The sequence below is a fragment of the Malaclemys terrapin genome, chromosome 5 (genome assembly GCF_027887155.1).
Source record: "Malaclemys terrapin pileata isolate rMalTer1 chromosome 5, rMalTer1.hap1, whole genome shotgun sequence".
NCBI classification, from domain to species: Eukaryota; Metazoa; Chordata; order Testudines; family Emydidae; genus Malaclemys; species Malaclemys terrapin.
The window spans coordinates 64,251,285-64,276,823 of record NC_071509.1 but is presented as its reverse complement, the minus strand read 5'-3'; the positions used below and the strand labels follow the sequence as shown (position 1 = coordinate 64,276,823).

General features: G+C 40.8%; 1 protein-coding gene across 4 annotated transcripts in view; it reads left to right on the top strand.

The window, feature by feature from the left end:
- TENM3 (teneurin transmembrane protein 3) overlaps window positions 1-25,539 on the top strand; it is a 982,465-nt gene that overhangs the window by 443,962 nt on the left and 512,964 nt on the right. The window lies entirely within an intron of this gene.

Genomic DNA, 25,539 nt, shown 5'->3' with positions numbered 1-25,539 from the left:
TTGCAGGGTCCCAGTGCTCAGGCTTGAACCCGAGCCTAAACATCTATACCACAATTTTACATCTTCACAGCATGAGACTGAGTTAGCTGAACCAGGCCAGCCGTGGGTGTTTAATTGCAATGTAGACATACCCTAGGTGCTGTTAAAAGGGTTGGAAGTTGAACGGAGAGGCAGGCTGTCCCCCCGGATGCCTAAATGGTCCACTGAGTTGGTAGCAGAGTTCCATGCAGAACATTGGTCTCCCTGAGTTTAAACGGCTACATCCTTCCCAGTCTGTGGTCTCTGAAACCTCTTTCCATTGAATGGGAGAATCTACCATGTTCTCTGTGGCCTCGGAGCCACTGAAATTTGACTTCTTTTTCTCATGCCAAAGGTTTTTCTGTAGAAGGAGAGTACTGGGAACCCAAAAAGAAAATGGAAAATTTTAGCATGTTTATGACCTCCAATTTGTATCTACTACAGTGATTTAAAAAAAAAAAAAAAAAAAAAGCCTCAAGACCTGACGATAGTATTGAAACAGAATTAATGGAAGGGGAATTAGGTACCAAGTTGTACAAACATTTTTCATATTCAGTATGACTAGTTCATTGATGCCATTTGTTGATAAACTTGTAAATTCCTATAATCTGTTATCACTATTGTACATGCATTGATATAAGGCAATTTTCTATTACATTGTACACTATCTATGAGCTACCATCATCTTCTGGTATTGAGAGGATGGGCTTCAACAAGCTGAGCTATTCTTTTCGTTTCTCAAGATGAGGTAAATTTTTTTTAAATATTCAGGGGCGAGAGATTTAGGTAAAGAAAAACCTGTGCAGTATATTGGAGATAAAGAATGTCTTCCAAACACTAGATTGTCACAAGTGAAGTTGTGGTATATCATATACATGCATCCGATGAAGTGGGCTGTAGCCCACGAAAGCTTATGCTCAAATAAATTTGTTGGTCTTGAAGGTGCCACAAGTACTCCTGTTCTTTTTGCGGATACAGACTAACACGGCTGTTACTCTGAAACTCTAGTTATAGTATATCATATACTCTATTTATGTTTTAATAGAAGTTTTGTTTATCTCCCCGTTTGCTTCTTTCTTCAGTGTCTCCAAAGTGAAATGTAAACCCATTAACATTTAAGATGAACTTCAAACCCACAATGTTTAAAGTTTGAAAATAGACAAAATTCATTCACTCATCCATCTTACATAACACACTGCAAAGCTTCCCATAGTATGTTATCTTTTAATACTTGAGTAATTATTAAATAAACTTGTAGGGGCATGTGTTTATGTATTTATATAATACACATCTATTTGAGTGTGTGAGAGCCTGTGTATATTTGCAGTTACATATGTGGGGAAGGAAAAAGCGCTCAGTTGACCTTACTGCTCCCATTTGAGCACTTTGGAAATTCCCACCCATGATCCATAGTTATGTATTATATATCTGTATTTCTAATCTGTTCGCTGCTGAGCCTTGGAATGATAAATTAGGAGAGACAGCCTGAATATTAATGATGTCATGATGCTTGAAATTATCAAGCTTTTAGTTAGGGAAGGTTTGTCAGTGAGAGAAATTCTGTAATATGTGAGGTCTCTGTTTGAGGTTATTTTTATTTTTGACACTATAATGTCAAGCTGTGGTCTATGAACTTGAGTTCAGAGCTAGTACAATCACTTTAAAATAATCCCAAGGTCTGATCAACCCATAGAGGTCACCAGTAAATAAATGTGCAGCAGTTAGTCATTTTGTGTTGAAGAATGTGCAAGGCAGCAGTAATTTAAAAATGCAACAGCTTTAGGCTTTAGAGCTGCCTCGCTAGAAACAATATTACATGAAAAATTATTCTGTATTGAACGCATTTATGAGCATTGGATACTGATAGAGAAAAGGGGATACATTATTTTAGCTGGTGAGCTAACATCAGTTCACCTTTGAGATCCTAAAACTAACCAAACAATGCAGTCTAAACACTAGGACTCTCTGAACCAAAGCAGAAATCTACAACACTAGTGTATAGTCACAGGGGGGGCAAGTAACAAATATCTTAAATTCAAGTAATTTCCACTTAAAATAATACTCAGTTTGGGCAAATGATGCTCAGCTTTTAGCAGCTGAAATAGTTTGTCATCTAATTAAATAACTAAGATCCATAAAACAACATAATGTCCAAGTGTTATGCCAAGATGTGTGTTTGGTGATATTGCATCATTGTGCTATAACATTTTAATTTCCCTCCCATTCCCATTTTTCTGATTCCTGTAATAGATGTGGTGTTTCCTCTACTCTCCCTCATTCTGGATACTTTCTACCTTATCTATTTAGGGTGATAAAAATGGAAATGGATCTGATATCTAAAAATGTGGGAGCTTTGTTTGCTCAGCGCTACTTGCTTTGCTTGATTCATGTATATCAGCCAAACTGGGGAGAGGTTTTTGCACCATAAGATCCACTCTCAAAGTGAGTGATGCACCAGACATAGATATGCCATAAAGAGGACTATTATGAGCTATGTGAAGCTCAGGAGCTACAGGTTAAGGATCTGTGCTCCAGACTGTGCAATTTCGGGAGGTTAAAGTCACTTGGCCTTCAACCTATTACTCGGATTGTGAAACATGTAAAAATTCTACAGAATTTTGCTTGTCAAGTTTTGTTGCTCAAGAAACAAGAGACTGAGCTGACTTGTTTCCCTCACTGATACTGAATGAGTTAATGATGCAGTATGATTTTTTTTTTAATTATTTTTGTCACATTATAAATATGTGTGTTCTAAGATGCTGATTAATTTCCAGGAAGAAATTCTTGGTTTGGTGGGAAAAATATGATCTAGAATCCTTTACACTAGTATTTAATTACTGAGAGGAGAGAATTTTTTGACCTAATTGGAATTGTTCCTTGATCAAAGACACTTGCAGTATATTTAATTTTTTGTGCTGCTGGTACCATCGAGCTCCAATATTGGGGATATGTAATGATGTGGTGTTTTCATTTAACATAGATCTGACCAGTCAGATAATTTACCAGTCAGATAATCTGACCAGTCAGATAAATACATGTTTAAATGTACCCAACACCTGCAATGAGCTTGCATATCTGCTGCTTTGCTTTGTAAGAGTTGGCTTAGGTTATTCAGTTAATAAAAATTTTAAATGTTATTTCTATTAAAGGCATTGCATAATAGCCACCAACTAAAAAATAGCTTTATCATGAACTACTCAATAGTGAAGGAAACAGCTGCTTATTAGTGATAGACTATGCTTCCAGCCTTTTCCCATCTAGGTTTAAGGAATTTGTATTTAAGACTGGCCTAATCCGTGACAATGCTGGCTGTACCCAACAACTCCAAATATACTAATACTGTTCCCTTAATCTTCTCCACCTCTTTTTGACTCCTGTTTTTCTCCTAATATTTTGTCCAAGATACCTACCCTGCTTCCTCACGTTACTGCCCTTGTGAATAATTCTTCTTTCCAAGGACCTCTCTGATTGTCCTAAAATAAAACAAATCTGTTGGTTCCTTCTCTGGGTCAAGTCCCCAGCTGTCTAGAGTCCTACCCACAAGGTTCACGTCTCGGCCATCTGCACTTTTCTATGCTCATTATCTTATCTCTACTTTTAACTGGCAGTTATGTGCTGATGATCCTCAAGTGTGCATATTTCTTGACACCTTTAGTGACTTTTCTCTGTTCTTTCTTTCCCTGCTTGTCTTAACCAGTAAACTTATGACTTTGTTTCTAAATACTTCATCTGGAAGTGTTTCTCTGGGGTGAAAGTCAACTTCTTCCTCGCTCACGCTCTCTCGCTCTCTCTTCTCTATTTAGACTTCCCACTTGTCCCTCTTATTCATAACCTAGGTGTCATCTTTGATCCTGAACATCTCTCCTGTTATATTTAATATATCTGTAAATCTGTCTGTTGTCACCTAAACATTACCACTATACAGTAAAACACTGCCTTCAATTTGACCACTGTTGAAATCCCCCATCTGTACCGCCATCTTTTTTCTTTGGCTATTATATTTTTCCTGTCTATAGCCTCCTCCTATCCAGTTCTCTGTGGGATGGTGCACCCCATAAGGCTTTATGGAAATATACTTATGAATGTGTATATATATGACATAACTGGAATATGTTTTATGCTACATATGCCACATAACATATCTCTGTAAAGGTTATGATCTACTGGATCTATTCATTCTATTTGTATGCATGTATCATTTTTGTATTTGAAGTTATGAATATTGGCTGTGTACTTGTTTGATTTTTAAGTAGCCTTAGTAAAGCATTTGGTCAGCTTTTTGAGACAGGAATGTGCAAATTAAGTGCCCAATCAAGAAACACTTAATGAGCAATGGATCTTGGAAGGCTCCAATCCACATAAGAAGTATTCCTGGAGCCAGTCAAGATAGCATGTGCGCAGTGGCAGCTGCCTGTAACTTGCCCATGTGACTCCAAAACTCCATCTTGGAGCTGGACTTTGCATAGGGGAGAGGAGGGGGTCTCCACCTACAAGAGGTAGTCTTTTTAAGCCTGTGGGAGATCCCTCCATTTTGTCTTCTGCTGGCTCAAGAGAGAACCTCTCCACCCCCAAGGATACCTGAGAGAAACTGGAACAAAGGGCAGTAACTACAGGGGGTGTCAGTGATTGCTGGACCCAGACTAGAAGGAGACTAATCTGTAAAAGGAAGCTTATTGGAATTCCTCTGAGGCTGAGGTTTTATCTGTATTCAGTTTTCTTGCTGTATTAGGCGTAGACTTGCATTGGCCCCTGTTGGAAGACAGGATGCTGGGCTAGATGGACCATTGGTCTGAACAGGTATAGCTGCTCTTATGTTCTTAACTCACGTTAGTTCCCTATTCATTTCAAGTTTCAGAGTAGCAGCCATGTTAGTCTGTATCCACAAAAAGAACAGGAGTACTTGTGGCACCTTAGAGACTAACAAATTTATTAGAGCATAAGCTTTCGTGGGCTACAGCCCATCTATCTCCCCTTGTAAGTATTCTCACACTTCTTATCAAACTGTTTGTACTGGGCTATCTTGATTATCACTTCAAAAGTTTTTTTTCTGTTACTTAATTGGCCTCTCAGAGTTGGTAAGACAACTCCCACCTGTTTATGCTCTCTGTATGTGTGTGTGTGTATATATATCTCCTCAATATATGTTCCATTCTATGCATCCGAAGAAGTGGGCTGTAGCCCACGAAAGCTTATGCTCTAATAAATTTGTTAGTCTCTAAGGTGCCACAAGTACTCCTGTTCTATTCATTTCAGTTGCCAATGTAAAATTACACTCTGTTTTTTCAAAACCTACATGGACTTACTCCTACATCTTATGTTTCATTCTCTCTTGCACCACTGGCCCCAGCTACAAATTGAAGGGGATGTGTATTGTAAGCTGTTGTACCTATGTATAGTTGTTACAAGATTGCCTCTTACTGAACTTCCCTCAAGCTGCCACACCAATTTATTGAGCTGCTTCACTTTAACATTAATTTTAGACAAACAGAGCGCGCGCATTTCTCTCTCTCTCAAATTTGTTTGGGTTTCAAAATATAAACTGATTAATCACAATGAATCTATAATATTGCATATGGTCTTTCAGATTTTCCAGAGTAAATAAAATGTATTATAAAATGTATATATGAGTACGCCATTTTGGATACTCAGTTACTCCAGTGACCTTATTTAATTAATTTTGAGATAATGAATATATGCATAAATAGGGTAAATTATATAGTTCCTTGAGCAGCCTTTGGACATTCCCACTTATGGGATTAAAGTGGCTTCATCAGGACCTTCTGGAATCTTGTGGTGAGCACAGTTCGCTGGGCAACACACCCAGAAATACCTCTCTGTTTTGATAGAATTCTCAAGGTATAAAAGGGGGAGTTGTGCCAACCACCCCTCAGTTCCTTCTCACTATTGAAGTTGCAGTAAGCTTGGATTGTACTTTGGCACAGATTCTCAAAGGCATTTAGGCTCCTGACTTCCATTTATTTCCGTGAAAATGCCTTGGTAGATCTTGGTGTTTGCATCCTCAACTTTCTTTCTTTCTTTCTTTCTTTCTTTCTTTCTTTCTTTCTTTCTTTCTTTCTTTCTTTCTTTCTTTCTTTCTTTCTTTCTTTCATTGCTGTTTTGGTCATGCAGTTTCTAAGCCCAGCACCAAATTTGCAGATCTGCTTACCAAAGTGACTCTCTGCCTGCCGTATGCAGTACCAAGGTCACCAGATCTCTCCTGAGTGAACAAGTCCAGTGCTGATGACCAAACACTGTAGACTATGGAGAACTGATTGCCAGAGGAGTTCCATGCCCAGCATGAATGGCATCAAGGTCCTCTGATTTGCCAACTCTAGTGCTGGGGACCTGGGCTTGTTGACTGCTTAGCATACATAGTGCAGTGGTTCCTGACTCTGTCCATGTCAATGGAGTACTGAGGGTTCTACTCCACTACCTCTGGAGGACCACCTGCTAGAGTGAATTAAAAGCACCAAAGTCCTCAGATCCATCCAGATTAGATAATCAGTAGCCTGAAGGCTGAATTCCCCAAGCCTCATTCACAGGCAGGGAGGAAGGCTCAATGTTTTGGACGTTCAGTTTTAAATTTGATTATCTAAATGGGAACAAAACTATCTACAAATTCCCTAGACTTATGAGGGATGTAAGAGTGAGACCAGAGGGTCACTTTGTTATTGTTCAAAGATTGTGAAAATTAATCCGGTTCTATATATGATGATTGTTATGACTTGGAATGTATTCAGCCACCTGGGGATATCGAAGTGTCCTGAAGAAACCTAAGATCTGCCTACTCACTGTCTTTATTGTAGACTGTTGCAAGGTTGTTTTATGAATTCTAATCCTACCTTAAGTAAAGGTTACTTATCAGTAATTGAAGTTCTTTGACATGACACTCTGCATAGTCATACTCCCTACCTGCTTTCTTCACTGCTTTGGAGTCTTGTGTTAAGAATTCCTGAACTCGAGGAACGGAAGGGTAGTTTGTGCCACTGCTCCTTTTATACCCTTAGAACTCTACAAGAGAGAGGTGTTGAGTGGCTGCAATGGGCATAGATCTCTCGAGGTTTTAGAAGGTTGCAGTACAGGTGCACGGCTGGGATTAACATTTAGGGCGGTTAACCAGTAAAACTAATGCTTACCGGTTAACTGTTTACTCTTTTACATCCTCGTGCTAATGTGCAGAGGGCCACCTTGAAGAAATCCAGTTACTAATAACTAACCTTCATTTACTGATTTTCTTATTTATAGTTTGCAGAACATTAAAAAGCACCTCTCTACAAGCTCTCTCTCTTCACTGTATATTAAAATACCAGGAAACATGAACACAACAACTTTCTCAAAACCAAGGGTGGAGTGGGTCCACTTTAGCCACAGATTTCCTCCCTTCCCCCAGTGCACAAATCTCAATCCTCATTGCAGCAATTCCTTCTGAAAACCTGGGGGAAAAAATGGGCTTTGCAGTATGATTTGTAGATCTATAGGTTCAGACTATTTCATGCCAAAGTGGGGAATGAATTTCAAAACTGAGGGCCTTTAATGAAGAAAGACCCGCTAACAGCTCTTTCTAATCTAAATTAAGGGGGCTACAGCTCAAGCACATCAGTCAGCAGAACTTGGGAGAGGTAGTCTGTCATATACACATCACAAGCTATGTAGGGCTTTACAGTTCAAGCAGAGTTCTTAAAATTCACCCAGAAACTGAGCTGCAGCCAGTTCATGTCACAGAGCTCTGGTGCTGTGCACACCCGAGAAATTCCTCCAGAGTCACTGAGCAAACATAAAGTCTAGTAATTTTTAAGCCTCTAAGCTTTTAAAATTCCCAGACCCTAGATCTACCTTAGCTATTTTAAAATGTTAACTAGATAGTTAAAGGGAAAAATATTCTAAGCAAATCTTTTGAGAGACCTGTAGGCCTCATAGTTCAGTTAAAAATTTAAATTTCTTACTTTGTTAAAACATGTTTTTGATTAAATCCTTGGGCTTCTGTGAATTGTATTTTAACATTTTATGAGTATGTACAGACCTGTAATTTATCCAGAGGAAATTTACTACATCCTTAATGAACCACAGTGTACACAGTTAATTATGGAGATAACTTGTTTCTGAGATTGTAATTGATTTTCTAGCTTTCAGAGTAAGTGCTATGCATTTAGACTGAATAGCAACTTAAATATCCTAAACTAACAGGTATTCTGTTTGTACTTAGCCAAAAATTCCTTTCAGTCATATATACAGCAACTCAAGATTTGAAGTTAAACTCTCTAATATTTGTTGTAGTGAGAGGAGTACACTCCAGTAATATAAGCTCTTATGATAGAATTTGGTATTAAATGGTAATACCAGTATCTATGTAGATAAATGATTCTAATTTATTTTAAGATTACTAATTGTGCTTTCTCATGTCCACTAACTTGTCTTAGAAATAAAGTTTTAGGTTATGACTAAGGCTAAATCCAGTATAGTCTGGAATTACTTGTCTTTAGGCTTGACACAGGTTGACTTGATGATTTGAGGTATCAAAAAGCCAGTATTTCACTTCTGTAAGTAGATCACAAGTTCCTCGGGGCAGGGCATTTGCTTTAGTGTAGATCTGTAGAGCACCATAGAGAGAGATGCCATATAAGTAATATATTTTAAAAAATGTATTCCCATCTTTTTCTGTCCTAGTTAGGAATACAACTCTTTCCATAGCTTTCTGTGAGAGTTATGGTGACCTTGGACACTTAAATACTGTGCTTGGCATTTATTTTGCTCTTAGTCTGGAGAATACTATGTTGTACACATTATTTCTGATTTGGTGGTCAGAAAATAGAGGGTATAGGTTCTTCGCTCAGCTACTTTCTTTATCATTTTGTAGAGATTGGTTCCCACAAATCAGGGACAGTACTTCAGTGCGCTAGAATTAGTATTCTAAGTTCATTTGTGAACTTCGGTTTCTTAAGTTAGAAGTAGAGTTTTTCTCGTCGACCAGCAATACTGTGAAAGTACTCCCATTTCTGGTGCTTGTCTAGAATACTTGGTAAAATGTCAGAAGTTGATAGTTGATACTATGATTTATCTTGATTCAAAGGAAAAAAAATGTTATTAAGATACAACAAGAATATTAAGCAGTTTAAAGGATGAATCAGAGTAGATATTCTTCTTGGGTGAGATCCACAAAGGGACTTAGGCATTGCAATGCTGAGCATCACAGCACCTAACTTTTATGTGCCTAGAAAATCACAGGAACAAAAGCCAGGACGAATAGGGGAGCTGTCTAAGCTATCCAGAGGGGCAAACTGACGAAGGGGTTTGTGCTAAACCCTTCCCCCCTCATGGAGATAGGTACATAATTTCAGGCTGCTGGGAGGCACCCAGTCTCTGCTTTGTGATCTGTGACCCTCCTGGAGTTAGACCGCATAGGCACCTAGGCAGTTTCTTGCGGGAATGATTCAGGCACCTGCATCACTCCGCACAGAACTGCCCATCTTATAACTGTTAGCCCAGTGGTTACAGCTCTCTAGTGCAATGACTATCTAAGTATTTGTCCACAGTGTAACAATCATTGGCCAGAGAGAGAGAATGATTCCATAGCCTAATTGTTAGGGCACCCATCTGGGAGGTGGGAGACCTGGGTTTCAGTCTCCCTGCTCCAATAACTCTTTCATCATCCCTAGTGAAACAGCTTCAGCAGGAGAGATGGATGGTATCAGAATATCTCATAGCTCAGTTGTTATAGCACTCTCCAGAGAGGTAAGAGAAGCCTATTCAAACCTGGGTCTCCCACATCTTAGATGAGTGCACTAGCCACTGAGGAAAAAAAAGTTGTAAAGTGGGCAGAACCATCTCCTCCTCCCCCTCCAGCTAGATTTTTGAATGTGACCCAATCTGGTGGGTGTGCTCAGGGACCATCGCCTGGATAGGGCCTTACACAAGAGTTAAGCATTCCATTGCATATCTTTCCTCAGTTTGTGAATCACTGTGAGGCTTAAGTAGAAAATAGGTGTCCAGACACCTAGGTGGAGTCAGCAGTGTGCACACCCAGAGGCAGAAACTAAGACCATGTCTACACTACCACGGGATTGATGCTGCTGTGATTGATGCATCGGGGGTTGATTTAGCAGGTCTAATAAAGACTCGCTAAATTAATGGCAGAGTATTCTCCGGTTAACTCCACTACTCCACCGGGACTGAGGGTATGTCTACACTACGGGATTAATCCGAATTTATATAATTCGGATTTGAAAAACAGGTTGTATAAAGTCGAAATGTATGCGGCCACACTAAGCACATTAATTCGGTGGTGTGCGTCCAAGTACCGGGGCTAGCGTCGATTTCTGCACCGTTGCACTGTGGGTAGCTATCCCATAGCTATCCCATAGTTCCCGCAGTCTCCCGCGCCCATTGGGATTGTGGGTTAAGATCCCAGTGCCTGATGGGACAAAGAACATCGTCGCAGGTGGTTCTGGGTACAGCCTCACCTCCTCCCTCCCTCCTCCCTCCCTGCATGAAAGCAACGGATGGCAGACAACCATTTTCGCGCCTTTTTTCCTGGGTGGGTGAACACTGCAGACTCCATACCACGGCAAGCATGGAGCCCGCTGAGCTCAAGACAGCAGTCATGAACATTGTAAACACCTCGCGCGTTCTCGTGGAGTTTATGCTCAGCCAGGACCAGAAAAACGAGGCGAGGAGGCGGCGGCGGCGGCAGCGCAGCGACAAGCATGATGAGGACATTGACATGGACATGGACACGGATACAGAATTCTGTGAAACCATGGGCCCCGGTGCTTTGGAGATCATGTTGTTAATGGGGCAGATTCTATCCATGGAACGCCGATTCTGGGCAAGGGAAACAAGCACAGACTGGTGGGACCGCATAGTGTTGCAGGTGTGGGACGATTCCCAGTGGCTGCGGAACTTTCGCATGCGTAAGGGCACTTTCATGGAACTTTGTGACTTGCTGTCCCCTGCCCTGAAATGCCAGAATACCAAGATGAGAGCAGCCCTCACAGTTGAGAAGCGCGTGGCGATAGCCCTGTGGAAGCTTGCAACGCCAGACAGCTACCGGTCAGTCGGGAATCAATTTGGAGTGGGCAAATCTACTGTGGGGGCTGCTGTGATGCAAGTAGCCAAAGCAATCACTCAGGTGCTGCTACGAAAGTTAGTGACTCTGGGAAATGTGCAGGCTATAGTGGATGGTTTTGCTGCAATGGGATTCCCTAACTGTGGTGGGGCGATAGACGGAACCCATATCCCTATCTTGGCACCGGAGCACCAAGCCACCAAGTACATAAACCGCAAGGGGTACTTTTCAATGGTGCTGCAAGCACTTGTGGATCACAAGGGACGTTTCACCAACATCAACGCGGGCTGGGCAGGAAGGGTTCATGACGCTCGCGTCTTCAGGAACACTACTCTGTTTAAAGGGCTGCAGCAAGGGACTTACTTTCCGGACCAGAAAATAACTGTTGGGGATGTTGAAATGCCAATAGTTATTCTTGGGGACCCAGCCTACCCCTTAATGCCATGGCTCATGAAGCCATACACAGGTGGCCTGGACAGGAGTCAGGAGCTGTTTAACTACAGGCTGAGCAAGTGCAGAATGGTGGTAGAATGTGCATTTGGCCGTTTAAAAGGTTGCTGGCGATCATTATTGACTCGCTCTGACCTCAGCCAAAGAAATCTCCCCATTGTTATTTCTGCTTGCTGTGTGCTCCACAATCTCTGTGAAAGTAAGGGGGAGACCTTTATGGCGGGGTGGGAGGCTGAGGCAAATCACCTGGCTGCTGATTACGCGCAGCCAGACACCAGGGCGATTAGAAGAGCACACCAGGAAGCGCTGTGCATCAGAGAAGCTTTAAAAACCAGTTTCATGACTGGCCAGGCTACAGTGTGAAATATCTGTTTGTTTCTCCTTCATGAAAACCCGCCCCCTTTATTGACTCATTTTCTGTAAGGAACCCACCCTCCCCCTTCCCCCAGCTTTCTTTCAAACCAAATAAAGTCACTATCATTTAAAAATCATTTATTCTTTATTAATAGATTACAAAAAGAGGGAGGGAAGCCGGGTGGTATTTGGGAGGAGGATTGCTGGGAAGGAAAAAGCCACAAAGAAAAGGTTAAAAGAATGACAGCCTTTTGCTTGGGCTGTCTACTGGGGTGGAATGGGAAGGTGTACGGAGCCTCCCCCCCCCCCCGCGTTCTTACACGTCTGGGTGAGGAGGATACGGAACATGGGGAGGGGGGAGGGTGGAACAGGGGCTGAAGCGGCAGTCTGTTTTCCAGCAGCCGTTCCTGAAGCTCCACCAGACGCCGGAGCATGTCTGTTTGCTCATGCAGCAGCCCCAGCGTTGCATCCTGCCTCCTCTGGTCTTCCTGCCACCTCCTGTCCTCACGTTGGTCCCTCCTGTCCTCACGTTGGTCCCTCCTGTCCTCACGTTCACTGGCTTCTTTCCTATACTTTGAAACTGTTTCCTTCCACTCATTCAGATGAGCTCTGTCACTGCGGCTGGATTCCATAATTTTAGAAAACCTCTCGTCTCGCGTTCTCTTCTTACGACGCCATATCTGTGATAACCTTCGGGATGGAGGAGGGAGGCTTGAGGAATTTGCAGCTGCTGTAGGGAGGGGAAAAAAGAGAGAATTGTTTAAAAAGCTACATTTTGCAGAACAATGCTTATACTCTTTCACGGTGACCAACACTATTCACATTACATAGCACATGTGATTTCTGTGCAAGGTCGCATTTTGCCTCTTAATGCTGAGTGCCTGTGGCTTTGCTGCTAGAGATCACAGGTCTGGGCAACAGAATTCGGCTTGCATGCGGCCATGGTAAGCCATTGTCTTACAGCTTCTGCGCCCTCCTTTCCCACATACCAAGCATAGCCTGTAGAGCGTTGCGGTTTTTCTGTTAACATTCAGCAGCAGCAGAAAACAAACTAACCACCCCCCCCCTCTCGCCATGAATTCTCTGGGATGATCGCTGTACCCCTCCCCCCCCACCGCGTGGCTGGTATCAGGGAAGATCCCTGCAGGCACCAAACTAACCACACACACCCCCGCCGCCGCCCCCCTCCCGCCATGAATTCTCTGGGATGATCACGGTACCCCTCCCCTCACCGCGTGGCTGGTAACAGGGAAGATCCCTGCTAGCCAAACGCGAAAAACTCAGGGCCAATTTCCCATCTGCGCTTGGCTAACTGCAGGGAAGGATTTATTTTCCGCCACAGGCAAACAGCCCAGTAGGAACGGCCACCTCTGTCCCCTTAATTAAGTTCCCGTATTTCAACCAGGTTACCAGGAGTGATATCACTCTCCTGAGGATTACACAACAAGATAAAGAACGGATGTTGCTTGAATGCCAGCAAGCACCGGGACCATACGCTGCCAGGCTTTGTCAGGCAATGATACCAGATTACTTGCTGCAAGCATGGCGTGGTCAAGTGTCCTACCATGGAGGAGGGAATAAGGATGCACTGCCCAGAAACCTTGTGGCAAGGCTTTCGGAGTACCTCCAGGAGAGCTTCATGGAGATGTCCCTGGAGGATTTCTGCTCCATCCCCAGACACGTTAACAGACTTTTCCAGTAGCTGAACTGACCGCGAATGCATCCCAAGTCCTCAGGGCAAAGTAATCATTAAAAACAGTTTGCTTTTAAAACAAGTTTTATATTTTAAAAGGTAAACTCACCTGAGGTCGCTTCCATGGGGTCAGAGTCTTGGGTACTGGCTTGGGAGGGTACCTCAGTCAGGGTGATAAAAAGATCCTGGCTGTTTGGGAGAACGGAGTGCTGTGTGCTCTCTGCAAGCTCATCCTCCTCCTCCTCCTCCTCCTCTCCCCCATCGGCAGAATCCTCAGGCGTCGCTGATGAGACTATCCCCGACCCAGAATCCACGATCACAGGTGGGGTAGTGGTGGCAGCCCCCCCTAGAATTGCATGCAGCTCGGCGTAGAAGCGGCATGTCCGCGGCTCTGACCCGGAGCGACCGTTTGCCTCCTTTGTTTTTTGATAGGCTTGTCTGAGCTCCTTGACTTTCACGCGGCACTGCTCAGAGTCCCTATTGTGGCCTTTCTCCATCATGCCCTTGGAGATTTTTTCAAAAGTTTTTGCATTTCGTCTTTTAGAACGAGTTCTGCAATCACTGAATCCTCTCCCCATACAGCGATCAGATCCAGTACCTCCCTCACGGTCCATGCTGGTGCTCTTTTTCGATTATCAGCCTGCATGGTTACCTGTGCTGATGAGCTATCTGTGGTCACCTGTGCTCTCCACGCTGGGCAAACAGGAAATGAAATTCAAATGTTCGCGGGGCTTTTCCTGTCTACCTGGCCAGTGCATCCGAGTTTAGATTGCTGTCCAGAGCGGTCACGATGCACTGTGGGATAGCTCCCGGAGGCCAATACCATCGAATTGCGGCCACACTATCCCTAATTCGAAATGTTAAAATCGATTTTGGCGCTACTCCGCTCGTCGGGGTGGAGTACAGAAATCTATTTAAAGGGCCCTTTACATCGAAATAAATAGCGTCGTTGTGTGGACGGTTGCAGGGTAAATTCGAATTAAAGCTGATAAATCCGAATTAAAGTCGTAGTGTAGACCAGGCCTGAGAGGAGTAAGGTAAGTCAATGGGAGAGCGTGTCCCATCAACCCAGCATGGTGTAGACACCGCAGTAAGTCGACATAAGCTATGTCAACTCCAGCTATGTTATTCACATAGCTGGAGTAGTGTAACTTAAGATGACTTACCTTGGTAGCGTAGACATGTCCTAGGACACCTACGAAAATTTACCCTGAAAACCTAGATGCAGAGTGAGCTTAGGTGCCTACTGTTGTTGGTATAAGAGTTTTCGTGAATCACACAGGAGCCTAAAACTGGGACTTAGGCACCTAAGTATGGATGTGGTCCCCTACTCTTTAACATTGTTAAAGTATATATACACAAGTGATGGCTAATTTATTTATTATCCTTTCCTTTTGGTTCTTTATGAACAGTATAACTTTAATTTATAACAGTTCAGGAATTCTTTAACAGTATAAGTAGTAATTCTTTTGAAGTAGTGTTATTATTATTATTTTATTATTATTATTATTTAACTTACTTTGATGCTTTGAAAGCTTTAAGCCACAGGAATTTAAAAATCTGCACAAAAATATGTATCTCCTTTTTGAACAACTCCCTGCACCCATCACTTTGAAGCCTCATCTAGAGTAGGATAAATGAATTTGTTGTTAACCTGTAGCGTTTATCGCATGCTAAGTAAGTCTGGTGTAGATAAGGTGCACTGCCTTTAAGGTACACTGCTAAACAGGTCAATTTAAAGCCTAGGTAGATTTGTTTACTTGAAATGTATTTTTTGTTTGTTTTTAAATATAACTTTTTACAGCAAAATTAGAATGTAACACAGGGCCAGGTACTGAACTCAACCAATATCAAGATTAGTTTCAATGGGAATTTTCATATGGTTTTTATAACGCAGTCCTGACCTGAGATATGCACACATGTTTGATAGCTGATTTTGTAAGATGTGTGTTGATGCATTGTAATGTACATATAGGGAAATAAAATTGCTTTTAAAGCATAAATCAGCAAAATATATCTGCAGTCTTCTGAGATACACCTGTTTCAGAAAGTCATGGATGCTGGCACCTCAGCAGATCAACCTCTACTGTATTGTAGGGGAAAAGATCAGACTGCTGCAAGAGACCAAAAAAGCAAAAGGTCTCTAATGGGGATGGAATGAATATAGCTTTTTCAAGCATCAAAAGTATCATTTTGTAGAGCATCTATATGGATAAAGTATATGGAAGAAAAACTTATCACTCATTTTCTGTTTCTAAGCAATTGCTGTGCTGAACACCCGGTCGCTTTTAGTGAAGCCAGTAGAGCCGCAAGAGCTCTGCATCTCTAAAAAATCAGGCTACTTAGTTAGGTATCTAAATAGGCACCCATGTTTGAAAATAATGGCAAAGATTTACTATTGTGTTCCTTTGCATGTCAACTCTAGTGACTTTTTTCCCCCTCTTAACAATAATACATGGGAATATTTTTGTAGATAAGCCAATTAGCAAAAAAGGCAGACTTCTTTCAGTTCTTTTTTTTTTTTTTTTTTTAACAGGAGGCTTCTATACAAATATGTTCTGCTTTCACTTTTGCCTCTCTCTCTCCATCCCTTTCCAGGTTTCTATTTTAGGATTGTGTATTCAGATTTTTTAAAAGAGCCTCTCTAAAACTCAAGATTGTTACCCTGGTATCCATTTTGAAAGGGATCTGATTGTAAAGTATCATCATTATAAGCATGTTATTAAATGGCTAAAGTCTAACTGCAGCTAGTCTCTGCATTCGACGTATCTGATCTGACTTACCCTGCTGTGAGGACGGTGGCAAATGGACTGTCGCGGCTCCCCCGTCAACGGCGCTTACTCCTATCTGGGCTGGTGGAGTACGCGCGTCGATTCGGGGATCGATTATTGCGTCACGACGAGACGCAATAAATCGATCCCCGAGAGATCAATTTTCTACCGCCGATCCAGGCGGGTAGTGAAGACCAGCCCTGAGAAGCAGTTGTCAATCTTAAAAGCATAAATAACTACAATGAAGACATCAAAATATGCTAATTATGTCCTAGCATATTTTTATTGTTTTTCTTTTTAAGCTGTGTACTAAGGGGATCCAACATTTAACAGTGGAAAAGTTTAGGTGAAGCCATGACCAAAGTTAAACATAAAAGATAGATTGATTTGAGCTGCCAGCATAGTGGCCTTTAAGAATCATAACATTACTTTATCCTTTTTCTAAAGGGAAACTGCTAAGATCATAGGGCTACCACCTTTTATTATCTTGGAATCAATACATCCTTTGTAAAATACTATACATCCTGGTAGTCGATGCACATGAAAATGGAAAAAAAGAACTGCATTTTTCAGAGCAATTGATATTTGTACTTGATAATCTAATATTTGTAACATTTAAATAATGCAATTAAATTAGAATTAAAAGGTTTAAGGGGTTTTATGAAAACATCATAAGCTGTTTATTTTATCTTGTGGAGAAGGGGATGAATATATTTCATCTTCATTTCTTGTTAATAGATATAACAATACTTTCTTCTCTTGTTGTGTATTGCTCAAAAACAAAACAAACAGCAAAACCGCGTAAGCAGGCAATATTTGGTAGTAAATATATTTTTTCAGAGTAAACAAAATATTTTCTCTGTGTGAGAAAATATGACTTCACTAGAAATTTTCTATGTTCTCCTTGATGACTTCCTGAATCTGAGTGGAGAGTCAGATCATGCTTCAATTTAAAAAAAATTGAACTATTTCAGGATATTTATATAGATTTTTGTAGGGCTTAAACATGACTGATTTTCAATTGTATACATTTGTCCAAGTTATTCCTCTCTTTGAAAGGAACCACCTGCCACAAAAATCAGACAGGTAATATGCTGTTTTTGCACTATCATAGCCAGAACCTCACAGGAGAACCACTATGTGGGAGTAGTGGTATGTGTGTGTACGCACACCCTTTGTAATACTTGCTGTTTGTAGATGAAGGCCCCTCATTATTTTGAGCTTATTTCATTCTATTTTCTCTTTTTGTATATTGTTTGAAGAAGTGAATAGATGCACAACAAAACCTTAGTTTTCATCTGAACATTTGCATTACATTTCCTACAATATCTAGCAGTTTGTTAAAATATTTAACAAGTAATATTAATTCTGGGTTTCTTCTGTCTGATGTGAGGACAAATAACTGTATCTGTAGTTTAGTATGAGTATAATTGGGTATAATGTATCCACTTTGTAAAAACTATAAGCATTACCTCATTAATAACTTGTAACAGATTTTTTTTCCTTCTGAAAGACAAACATTCATTATACACTGTAAGGGTGAGAGAAGTTAGAAAAAACTTGTCGAGTGTATAAGCCTTTAGCTCCAGAGGGGGAAAAAATTAAAAATTGAGCACTTAAATATGTAGTGTTTTGTTTTAGTGGTTACAATAATCTGTCTTACTCTCTGACATGTATCACTTTCAGATGAACCTGTATGAATATGGACAGCTTTCCAGTTTACTTTTTGTTACAGAAGTAAAGGGTGAATGCCAGTTAGTTTGCAATTTTTTTCCTAACAAGGCTATAAGGGCCTAGTCACAAGCATTATTCTTTTGTGACCAGGTGATTGTAGCTTTCATATGATTTTTAATATGTTATGCATGTCCCATTGTTACTATGCAGCCAACCATATATTGTTGAAATATGTGGACTGATATTTCCATTTTACAATTAAATAGGTGTATTATGTACCAAGTACTTGAAATGGCTGCAGAAAACCTTAATGCAGATACTGTGTTTATAATCACTGAAATCTGTCATTTGATTGAGTCCTTATTACTTTTCAAACTCTAACCTAAATAGACTAACTGCTCTTACGGGGCTGTCAGGAGATGCATGTCAAACACTAGGTGTGTCATGCAATCAGACCAGTGTCGGGGTGGAAATGTCAGTGTTTGGGGAGAGGTGGGGATGGGGGCAATAAAGTCAACTTGTTCGCTCAACATTGTCTTTACATTGAATGGAACAGATGAGATTCTGAATTATTCACAATACTGAAAGCTTATAATTGCTAGCAACTGTGACAGCAACAGAGTATAGAGACAAGAATTTTTTTGTCAAAATGTCTGATTCTGTTACACATCAAAGGATTCACTTCACAAAACTGTCTTTGGGACTTTGGGTGGCTTTTTTTCTAAAGACCAGATGTAGAATCTTTCCCACTTTTTTGTTATCCTTCTAGGAATCTAGGTCAAAGAGGTGCAAGTTAATATTTAACAGTAGCACAGGTTTTCAGAAATCCAATAATGGAACAAAGAAGCTCTGTGAGAAGGATTTGCTGTTTCAGCAAGTAATCTTCGTAAGAGTCAGTTATAAATGTATGTGACAAAGCAAACCTTCTGAACCCATAATGCGGTAACTGACTTTATGTAAATCTCCTATCTTGTTACTAGACTGGGTAAGGCTTGATATATTTAGATATATTTAAAATATAAATTTCTTACTAGTCACAAATGTAGTTCAAAACAATAATATCCATTAGAATCAAGCTGGTTTAATGTGTATTTCTTATATTTGATTTTAGTGCTTTTCTCATAAATATTTAGAACTCAATTAGTGAAAATAACATTAACTGAAAGTTACAGAGATGAGGCCTGAACCAGTGCTGTTCATTGAGGTTAATGAGCATTTTGTCTGATTAAGGAGTGTGGGAACAGGATCTTAGTCTTGCTTAAAGAGATCAGTATTTAATAACATACAACATATAAAGTTTTCATATTTTTCATTTCACTCTTCGTTCAAATTTTAATTTAAAGTTTTTTTCCATACAGTTGCTTCTGACTTTTTGGTATTTTGTGAGAGAGCCATTTGCAGTCCCAAATTAACATCCAATATTAATTTTAAAGAAAATGAAGATGATGTTGGAATTTTTTCCTGTATCCATCATAACTACAGTAGAGGTATTCATGACCAACATTATATGTTTAGGGTGGTGTTACTATAAGTGCTTAGCTACTACCACTAGACCACACTGCTCTCTCACATCATCTGAAATAGATGCTGTGAGTTAGATCCATAATTAGGGCCCTACCAATTTCACGGCCATGAAAAATACGTCACGGACTGTGAAATAAGCCCTTCCCCATGAAATCCAATCTCCCCCTAAGGGGACTCTTAGGTCTGGCTGGGCTGGGGAGGAACAGGACTTGTCCATCCCCTACACAGCTGCTCTCTGGGGAAGGAGCCGAGACCCATTTCCACCTCTGGGAACCTGCTATAGGGAGCTCTGCGGTTGCTGCCTTCAGAGTCCAACTTTTGGGTGGGGACTCCCACAGTTACATCACCATGAGATTTTAGATTTAAACATTTGAAAACATGAAATTTACCAATTTTCAAATCCTATGGCTGTGAAATTAACCATAATGGACCGTGAATTTGATAGGGCTCTATCCATTATATATCACCACCACTACACTAGGAGATTCCTACAGTCAAAATGTGTTGGTGGAGGTGGGGAAATAATAATTTTTAACAATGCACAATGGCTCAAGAAATGCTTTTAGAAGTCCCTTAATGTTCTTTTAAATCTTTCTTTATATTCAGGTGTTCTGTGCAAATGAAGCAGACATGCTGATCTGTGTTAGTGTAGAGTATGAAACAAGTATGAGTCTCAAACCTATCTCCCCTTCACCAGGGAACAGAATTAGTGAACTTTGTATCAAATATTAGTGATCTCATGAAACCAGTTGCAATTAAGTTGATAATTGAAAGGCAGAAACACAGAATGTTAAAATGTGGAAAGCTCTGTTAACTATGGTTGAACTCAAACCAAAGTGACTACAAGAGAGATAAAATACCTGGAGATCCAAGAAGAAAAAGCAGTAATCACTTGAGAAGTGTAGGAAACTATTACAAACCTTTAGCTTTGGAAAATATCAGCATATCTGGGGTGGTATGGAGAAGTTCCTCCCCAGCAAGAAATGTTGGGAAACACCGTGCATGATGGCGGTTGTTGCTTGTCCTTTTTCCTGTGCCCAAAAATGTGCTAGACACCCTTACAGAAGAAGTGCTTTCCCAAAAGAGCACACAATCTAAATTTGACATGACCCAATAAGAGATGGTTTTAAATATGAAGAGGAGGGGGAAGGAAGGACAAGGGTGACACTAATAAAATGCAAGATATGTATACATCTGGAAGTTTGTTAAATGTTGGTAGGACAGTACAATTGAATCTTTAGGTGGGATTTGAAATAGGTGAACAGGTTTAATTTTTCTTTTAAAAACATACTTAAATGTGTATGTTTGCTATGGTACATTTTTTTGGTATAAAGCCAAAGTTGTTTTTTGCCTTTAAGATTCTAGATAACTTTGGGGACAAAGGTTCTTCTGGAGGATATTTTCCACCTCAACTAACAGACTTTGTGGCTGGCTTCCAATCAGTGTGGAAGATCTATGTTTTGGAAAATATTGTATGCTAGAGCCTCATTAAATGCAGTAAAGAAGACTATTAAAAATAATCCAGTAGGCAGATGAGTATAAAAAGATCAAACTATTTAAATATATTGCAAAATGGTGCTTTTCAGCTATGCTTAAAATTGCAGGATATAAGATGTTCCTGGGATGTCGAGTATAACTAAAAGGACTCTCTAATCACAGGTACCTAGGCAAGGTTCAATGTATTCCTTGGGGAAATGTACCACTTTGCTTTATCACACATAGTTCAACCTTTCTTTGAGAAATCAGTTACACGATCACATATATGAAAATAGTGTTGAACCCTGCTCAGTCCTTCATTCCTTACTCCTCAAGTTGTGTGAGATAAAGAATAGTTCCTTAGGTTCAAAGAAGTGTCCCATGTGCTCTTTCAAGTTATTTTAAATATATGATGTGCTTTGTTTATTTAAAGTGCTATTTAGTGATAAATTTATGTAAATGTCTGTCTCAAAGATGACCTCTTTCTCAAGCCCCATCATGTGGCCTGCTCTCAACCTGAATGTTTTGACTGTCCCAAGATGGCACAGGCTGTACTCCATGCCTTTTGGAACGCACTTCTAGAAATATGTCTAGTTATGAACCTTTCCCCTTTAAGAGTATAATGGAAAATGCATTTCTTTGTCCAGGATCTCCACTGACTGTAGTCTTCAAATTCCTATGGCACTTAGTCTGCCAACTGATATTTGTCATCTCTAGATCTTTTCAATAGTATTCTGATCAGTTGCTGCACAAGCTTTTGGAATATAGTCTTCATACTATATAAAGTAAAGGCATATAGAGCAATATTATTGGAGAAAATGCTATTTCATACTGTTTGGAGCTATGCAGATGTTCAGATATCATGTTGGACTGCTTGTAAAGCCATGTAATAATTTAAATGTCATCAATAATGACAAAAAGATGTGAGCCATTCCTTTTTAATCTATTAATGGATGGAAGGGTCAAATCCTATAATTGTTGTGCTAGGTGCTGTACAAACACAAAACACAAAGATGATACCTGCCCCAGATGACAGTCTAAGTACAATATACTTCCGTTTATCTGAAAACCTGTTATCCAAACTTCCACATTATCCATAACTCTTCCTTATGCCCCATGCTTGGAGACAAGAAGGCATTTGAATAATGTTGAGGTTTAGATAATGGAGCAGACAACCCTGGCCAGGACTGTGAGGAGGAGGAACCCTGGCTGTGAGGGAGACCACCCTGCTATTGAATGTCCCCTGCAGCAGTGCAGGAAGCCCTCTACAGCCCTGCTGTCCTGGGAGTGAGTGAGCTGGGCTGTGAGGCTACACCCCATATTCTTCATAGAACTATTGTTATATCATAGCAGCCTTCAACTACCTGAAGGGGAGTTTGAAAGAGGATGGAGTTAGGCTGTTCTCAGTGACCGAACAAGAAGCAATAGCCTCAAGTTGCAGTGGGGAGGTCTAGGTTGGATATTAGGAAACACTATTTCACTAGGAGAGTGGTAAAGCCCTGGAATGGGTTACCTAGGGAGGTGGTGAAATCTCCATCCTTAGAGGTTTTTAAGGTCTGGCTTGACACAGCCCTGTCTGGGATGATTAAGTTGGTGTTGGTCCTGCTTTGAGCAGGGGGTTGGACTAGATGACCTCCTGGGTTGTGTGGGATACCATTAGAAAGGTTATGATTTACAGAATGTGATTATCCTGTTTGTATGTATGTATCATTTCTGTATCTGAAGTTAAGAATATGGACTATGTATCAAGTACAAAAGTGCTTGCACCTGGGGAACGCCCACCAGATGGTAGGCAATCAGCCTGGATGGACCATTTGGAAGGACAATAGGACCTTGAAGATATTAATCTTCCTCTTTTGAGAAGTTTCCTGGGATGCTGCTTTGACACTGCAGAGTCAGGTGATCATGTCACCTAGTACTAGACCCCATCTTGGACTTCTAGGGTTTTTCCATTAAGAGGGGGTGGGGGTCAAACTGGGAAACAAAGGATTCCCACAATATGCAAATCCTATTTAAGTCTGGAGAGTGAGTTAATCTTGGTTCTTCTCCACTGCCTCCCTGCCAAAGAAGGAAGACTGCGGAAATCAGCTGAGAAAACAAAGGAACTAAGCTGGGGGCGGGGCAGGAACTGAGCCCAGGTGAGAAAGGTCTAGCCTGTGAAAGGAATACCTGGAGATTTAAGCTGCAAGCAGTGAAGTTTACCTTCAAGAAACTCTGCAACCTGCATAAAAAAACATTTAGGGTGAACATTTGCTAATATTAACCAGTTAATTCAGTATAATAAGTTCAGTTTGCATGTTTTGTTTTATTTGCTCAGTAATCTGCTTTGTTCTGTTTGCTATCACTTAAAATCTATCTTTTGTAGTTAATAAACTTTTTTGTTCATTCTAAAACCCAGTTTGTGCAATTCATAACTGGGGGGAGGGAGGAAGCTGTGCATATCTTCCTCCATGTTGAGGGAGGGAACGGATTTCATGAGCTTACATTGTATAGATATCTGTACAATGCAAGACAATATAATTTTGGGTTTATACTCCAGAGGGAGTGTGCACGTGAATACTGAGCAATCCCTGAGCTGAGTCTTCCCACACAGAGCTGATTGCGGACTGTGAGTGATTCTACAGCCTACCTGTGTGTGTAGTAGGACAGGGCAAGGGAGTCCAGGCTGGTGGAACAGGTAGGCTCAGTGGGACCCCACTACATCAGGCACTCCAGAAGGGGGGTCCAACCTGTCACAGGGGCCACGACATCAGAGCTGCAGAGGACTCCTTGTGTTGCCAGTAACACCCAATCCCTGTGAGCACAAGATGCAGGGAAGGCTGAGGTCCTGGCAGGGCTGAGTCCTTATCTGGAGTCTCTGCCTGCCCTGCACCTTGCTCTCTCCAAGTCTGCTGTCATGGGAGTGGGTGAGTGCGTGGAGCAGAGACCCCCAGCCAGCACTGTGAGGAAGAGGAGCCCCTGGCCACCAGGAAGACCACCCAAGTCCTGAACGACTGAATGGCTCCTGCTCTCTTGATTAGTGAAACTCCTAATTATCCAAATAAAATCCATGTCCAGCATGTTGTTTGGCTAATGGGAGTATACTGCTTAAGATCAGAGACAACAGATGAATATAGACAAACGAACAGAATACAAGTTTATTGTAGACCTGACAGAAAAGGAGAGTTTTAAGGAGGAATTTGAAGGAGGATATTTACTTAGTTTTGTGGAAGTTTAAAAGGTACTCTTCCTAAGTGTGAAGGGCAGCATGGAAGAAAGCCTGAAGGTGCTTGTTTGGAAATTTAACAAGTGGGTGATAGAGATTCAGTTACATCCAAATTTTGACACCCACACAGAATCTCATGCTTAATTTGTAAAATAACTGTATTTGACAGGTTGGACCATAAAATAAATTTATTTAGAAAATTTCAATTAGTTAAAGGTAATTTACCTTTTTACATTCTATTTATTAGGAAAAAGTTACTTTATACCTTTGGAAACTCTGATAGTATGAGTGATAGAACACAATTTTCAATCATATGCTTTAACTACTTTCCTTTTCTATTTTAGTGTCAGTTTTGAGTTTTATTCTGCTAGGACAGTCTAGATTCAACGTTGGAGCAAAGATCTACATGACATATATTCTTATTGGCTCATCATTGCTATACGTATTTAATAGGTGTTTCTCAAAACCATCAGATGTATAGAAGACAGTTTCTCTCCATTAAAAACATTATTTGAATTTTCAAAATCTGGATATATCTATGCTTAGGCAAGTAAAACTATGATATGAATGAAAAACAATTACAAATTAATATGGAGCTGGGATTGGGAGCAAGATATCACAGTACAGGTGATGTATGCTAAGAATCAAATGGCAAAGCAGGGAAACAGATAAAGAGGTAAGGGAACAAATGAAGATATCAGAAATCATGGAGAAAGTTAGGTTTAAAATAAAAAGAAATGACAATTGAAGAATTCCTAATCTCTTTGATCAAATGAGAGGTGTCTTCCCTGAGTGAGATCCTCAGTTTTGGGCCCGATGATTAGAGTGTAATAGACCAAAGAAGGTGTTACATCCTGCCCAGTAGAAAAAGTCCATCAACACCAGATGGACTATTATGGGATGACAAAGAGGACAAAAAAGACATTTGTTGTTTGTCCTCCCCTCCATTAAGATGAGTCATTTTAGTGGATTTCTCCCGTCCGCTGAGCTTGCAGCTCCAAGCACAAGGGAGGAGGGGAATTAAAACCCCTAACAAGAAAGAACTGTATCTCTATGGTGCTTGGATGCTGAAGGGGGACTAGCTTTTCTAGGCAGAAGCAAGAGGTCCCCAGTTGCTTAGTCTGGGATAGTCCTCATGGACATTTGTGAATTTAAAAGCTTCTGCTACCTTTGGAAACTTCAGATTGTAACTCATTTGTTACAACTTGTTTGGGATGGTGGTCCTAGCTTCTGTTTGCCAGAAGCTGGGAATGGGCCACAGGGGATGGATCACTTGATGATTACCTGTTCATTCCCTCTGGGGTACCTGGCA